Genomic DNA, 5,593 nt, shown 5'->3' with positions numbered 1-5,593 from the left:
CATGTTAGGTACCAAGTGTAACGGGTTCCGGAGACACTTGTAGAGGTAACTTCTTTATTACAATACAACACTCCAACAGTCCAACTCTCCAACAGTCCTGATACTCTGTTACAGCCTAGCTACACAGCCTAGATACTCTACTCTGGCTACGCTCTGCAACTCGCCCTCACAAGGTCGTAGAGTCGGGAGTTCCAGAGTCCCACGCTGGCTCTCACAGCATCCCAGGGTCTTCAGATGGCTGGTCGTGGGTCTTGGGTCTTGAGTTACAACTGGGCCCTGATCGTCCAGGGAGCTCTCCTTTTATGCCTAGTCTAACGAGGGGTGGGGCCGTGTGCGCCACCAGACATCCCACAGAGCACACACAGCCCCCCCCCCCCCGTTGGCGGCGCCAAAAAGGCTTAAGCGCCTGGGAACCCAACGCCTGGCGCCCAGAGGCTTAATAGTCTGGACCCTCTGGGAACCCAGTGCCTGGCACCCAGAGGCTTAAGCGTCTGGACTTGCCTGGGATCCCAGAGCCCCCAGCAGCCCCTCCCTTCTTATGTCACTACACAAGCAACGTCTCAATTCAGCAGCACTCCCCACACACATACACATCTTCGGTCACATCAACAAGTTCACCGACCACTTCAGGTACCTCGGTATCATCCTCGATTCAACTTTATCCTTCGACCGTCAAACCAACCATATCATCAGCTCATGTAACTTTCACCTGAAGGCTCTTAGACACATACGTCCTCTCATCTCTACTGAAATTGCCAACACTTTGGCATGTTGCATAGTTGGGTCTCGCCTTGACTATTGCAACTCCGTCCTAGTCCGGACCTCCGCTGGCAACCTAAAGAACTTCAAAGACTACAAAATAACCTAGCACGCGTCGTCATTGCCCACACTCACTCTCCCGCCTCGACTCACTAGCTCGTCTCCGCGCTCTCAACTGGCTCCCCATCGCCAGCAGGGTCACATACAAGACCGCCTGCCTCTGCCACAACGCCTTCATATCCGCCTGCCTGCCGTATCTTTCTTCATTACTGACAACTTGCAGCTCAGCACACGGCAGATGCCTGCGCAGCGCGACTCACGACCTCCTCTCGATACCAAGATCCAGGATGGTCATCGTGTCTACGCGCCACTTCTCGGTGGCAGCCCCAACAGTCTGGAACATATCCCTCTGCACATTCGCAGCATCACCTCAATCGCCTCCTTCAAGAGACACTTAAAAACTCACCTCTACAACCACGTGCTTTTGAGTGACTCTGAGCTTGGCTCCGCGCCTCTGAGTTGCGGCCACTACGTCTGCAAATTTGCGCGCGTTACAAATTGTACTATTATTATATTATTACCCACCCACTCACCCACTCACTCACTCACACACCCACCACTCACCCAGTCGCTCACCCACCCACTCACACACCCACGCACACACCCACTCAATCACCCACCAACTCACACACCCACTCACTCACTCATCACAGTCGCTCGCTCACTCACACACACACTCATCTACCCACTCACCACACCCACCTACACACTCACACACCACTCACCCACCCACTCACACACCCACTCACTCACACACCCACCTACACACTCACACACTCACTGACCCAATCGCTCACTCACTCACTCGCCCAGTCGCTCACACACTAACCCACACACTCAACACCCACTCACACACTCACCCACCCACTCACTCACCCAGTCGCTCACACACTCACCCACACACTCATCCACCCACTCATCCACTCACACACCCACTCACTCACCCAGTCGCTCACCCACCCACTCACCCAACCACTCACACACTCACTCACCCACTCACCCAGTCACTCACTCACCCACTCATTCACTCATCCACCCACTCACACACTCACCCACATACTCATCCACTCACCCGCCCACTCACCCACCCACTCACTCACCAAGTCGCTCGCTCACTCACTCACCCAGTCGCTCACACACTAACCCACCCAGTCGCTCACACACTCACCCACACACTCACCTACCCACTCACACACCCATTCATCCACCCACCCACCCCTCGCCCACTCACTCACCCAGTCGCTCACTCACTCACCCAGTCGCTCACACACTCACCCACACACTCATCCACCCACTCACTCACCCACCCACTCACCCACCCACCCACTCATCCACTCACCTACTCACCCACCCACACACTCATCCACCCACTCACCCACACAGGAGCAGGTGATGATGAGAGGCTTGGCTGATAGAGGTACCAGCAACAGCACCACAGCAGCAGCAGCAATGGTGCAGCAGTAGCAGCAGTAGCAGCAGCAGCAATGGTGCAGCAGTAGCAGCAGCATGCAAGATGCGAGTCAGCACGCGACTTGACCGAGAGTGGAGGTCGCTGCTCTCCAACCCACCCACCCCGCCCGCGTCTGTGTTGAGGACTCAGTGGGCTGTTGACTCGACACGTCACTTATTAGCAAGGGGTGGTGGCTTAGGCTCTGGCCAAGAATCGATTGTGGCCTCCAAGTTGTTTATTTAAGCACATTCCTTGGATGTCTTTCTCAATACTCACGTCTAGAGTCAATATCGCGTAGGGTAGACTCTATCCACTGCTGGATGAGGGGTGCAGGAGGGGTAGGGGGGTACAGGGGTGGTGGGAGGTGTACACATATTAATGTTTAACCTATCTAGGTGACTCTTAGCGAAAGACCAAAATAAAATGTAACACGTACAGTAGTAGCACCTCGTGTGGCTAATTCAGTGACGTGATTCCTTGCGAAAGGTTTCTGTTTTGTGTTTTAACATCTCAACACAACTCCTGTTTCATGTGCAGACACACACATGGACTTACACACAAACATTGGCCCACACGCACAAAGACATCGACTTTAGACACACATACATGGACTCACACAGACAGACATCGACTTTAGACACATACATGGAGTTACACACACATATGGACTCACACACACATACACATAGACACACACACACTATCTACGCACACTTACAATGAATACAACTGAATGAAAAAACCGAGTGATTTTAAAGAAACGTTTCATAAATCACACGTCCTATCACATTCGGGTGGTGGTGGTGCTGGTGGTGATGGTGGTGATGGTGGTGGTGATGGTAATGGTGGTGGTGCTGGTGGTGATGGTGGTGGTGATGGTGGTGGTGATGGTGGTGGTGATGGTGGTGGTGATGGTGGTGGTGGTGATGGTGGTGTTGGTGGTGGTGGTGATGGTGATGGTGGTGATGGTGGTGTTGGTGGTGGTGGTGATGGTGGTGGTGATGGTGGTGGTGGTGGTGATGGTGGTGATGCTGGTGGTGATGGTGGTGTTGGTGATGGTGGTGTTGGTGGTGGTGATGGTGGTGGTCGTGATGGTGGTGTTGGTGGTGGTGATGATGATTGTGGTGGTGGTGATGGTGGTGTTGGTGATGATGATGGTGGTGGTGTTGGTGATGATGATTGTGGTGGTGGTGGTGATGGTGGTGGTGATGGTGGTGGTGATGGTGGTGGTGGTGATGATGGTGTTGGTGGTGGTGATGGTGGTGGTGATGGTGGTGTTGGTGGTGGTGGTGATGGTGGTGGTGGTGATGGTGGTGATGGTGGTGTTAGTGATGGTGGTGTTGGTGGTGGTGATGGTGGTGGTGGTCGTGATGGTGGTGTTGGTGGTGTTGGTGGTGGTGATGATGATGGTGGTGATGGTGGTGTTGGTGGTGGTGATGATGGTGGTGGTGGTGTTGGTGATGATGATGATTGTGGTGTTGGTGGTGATGGTGGTGATGGTGGTGGTGATGGTAATGGTGGTGGTGCTGGTGGTGATGGTGGTGGTGATGGTGGTGGTGATGGTGGTGGTGATGGTGGTGGTGATGGTGGTGGTGGTGATGGTGGTGTTGGTGGTGGTGGTGATGGTGATGGTGGTGATGGTGGTGTTGGTGGTGGTGGTGATGGTGGTGGTGATGGTGGTGGTGGTGGTGATGGTGGTGATGCTGGTGGTGATGGTGGTGTTGGTGATGGTGGTGTTGGTGGTGGTGATGGTGGTGGTCGTGATGGTGGTGTTGGTGGTGGTGATGAGATTGTGGTGGTGGTGGTGATGGTGGTGTTGGTGATGATGATGGTGGTGGTGTTGGTGATGATTGTGGTGGTGGTGATGGTGGTGGTGATGGTGGTGGTGATGGTGGTGGTGGTGATGATGGTGTTGGTGGTGGTGATGGTGGTGGTGATGGTGGTGTTGGTGGTGGTGGTGATGGTGGTGGTGATGGTGGTGATGGTGGTGTTAGTGATGGTGTGTTGGTGGTGGTGATGGTGGTGGTGGTCGTGATGGTGGTGTTGGTGGTGTTGGGTGGTGGTGATGATGATGGGGTGATGGTGGTGTTGGTGGTGGTGATGATGTGGTGGTGGTGTTGGTGATGATGATGATTGTGGTGTTGGTGGTGATGGTGGTGGTGATGGTGGTGATGATGGTGGTGGTGATGGTGGTGGTGATGGTGGTGGTGGAGGTGATGGTGGTGATGATGGTGGTGGTGATGATGATGGTGGTGATGGTGATGGCGGTGATGGTGGTGGTGATTGTGGTGATGATGGTGGTGGTGGTGGTGATGGTGGTGGTGATGGTGGTGGAGGTGATGGTGGTGATGGTGGTGGCGGTGATGGTGGTGGTGATTGTGGTGATGATGGTGATGGTGGTGATGATGGTGGTGGTGATGATGATGATGATGGTGGTGATGGTGGTGGCGGTGATGGTGGTGGTGATTGTGTGGTGATGGCGATGGTGGTGATGATGGTGGTGGTGTTGATGATGATGGTGGTGATGGCATGGTGGTGATGGTGGTGGTGATGGTGGTGGTGGTGATGGTGGTGATGGTGATGATGATGATGGTGGTGTTGGTGGCGATGATGGTGGTGGTGATGGTGATGGTGGTGTTGGTGGTGATGATGGTGATGGTGGTGTTGGTGATTATGATGATGGTGATTCACTCACCCACTCACTCACACACTCACACACTCACCACACTCACTCACTCACCCACTAAGCCACTCACCAACTCTCTCACTCAGCCACTCAGTTAGTCACTCAGTCAGTCAGTCACTCAGTCACTCACTCAGTCACTCATTCAGTCACCCACTCAGTCACTCACTCAGTCACTCACCCACACTCAGCCAGTCACTCAGTCACTCACTCACTCAGTCAGTCATTCAGTCAGTCACTCATTCACTCAGTCACTCACTCAGTCAGTCACTCAGTCAGTCACTCAGTCACTCACTCCACTCAGTCACTCAGTCACCCACTCAGTCACTCAGTCACGCAGTCACTCACCCAGTCACTCAGCCAGTCACTCAGTCACTCAATCACTCACTCAGTCACTCAGTCAGTCAGTCACTCAGTCACTCACTCAGTCACTCAGTCAGTCACTCACTCAGTCACTCACTCAGTCACTCAGTCACTCACTCAGTCAGTCACTCAGTCTGTCACTCAGTCACTCACTCAGTCACTCACTCACTCAGCCACTTACTCAGTCAGTCACTCAGTCACTCACTCAGTCACTCACCCACTCAGTCACTCAGTCAGTCACTCACTCAGTCACTCACTCAGTCAGTCACTCACTCAGT

The 5,593-nt window shown here is 53.7% G+C and overlaps 1 pseudogene; it reads right to left on the bottom strand.

Moving 5' to 3' along the window:
• Positions 1-3,119: 3,119 nt before the first annotated feature.
• On the bottom strand, positions 3,120-4,637 carry LOC133357650 (mucin-2-like; annotated as a pseudogene).
• Between the last annotated feature and the right edge of the window lie 956 nt (positions 4,638-5,593).

Source organism: Lethenteron reissneri, chromosome 59 (assembly GCF_015708825.2).
Source record: "Lethenteron reissneri isolate LAM-NWPU_2019-01 chromosome 59, ASM1570882v1, whole genome shotgun sequence".
Lineage (NCBI taxonomy): Eukaryota > Metazoa > Chordata > Hyperoartia > Petromyzontiformes > Petromyzontidae > Lethenteron > Lethenteron reissneri.
The sequence above is the reverse complement of the archived record's forward strand: the minus strand, read 5'-3'. Positions and strand labels throughout refer to the sequence as shown.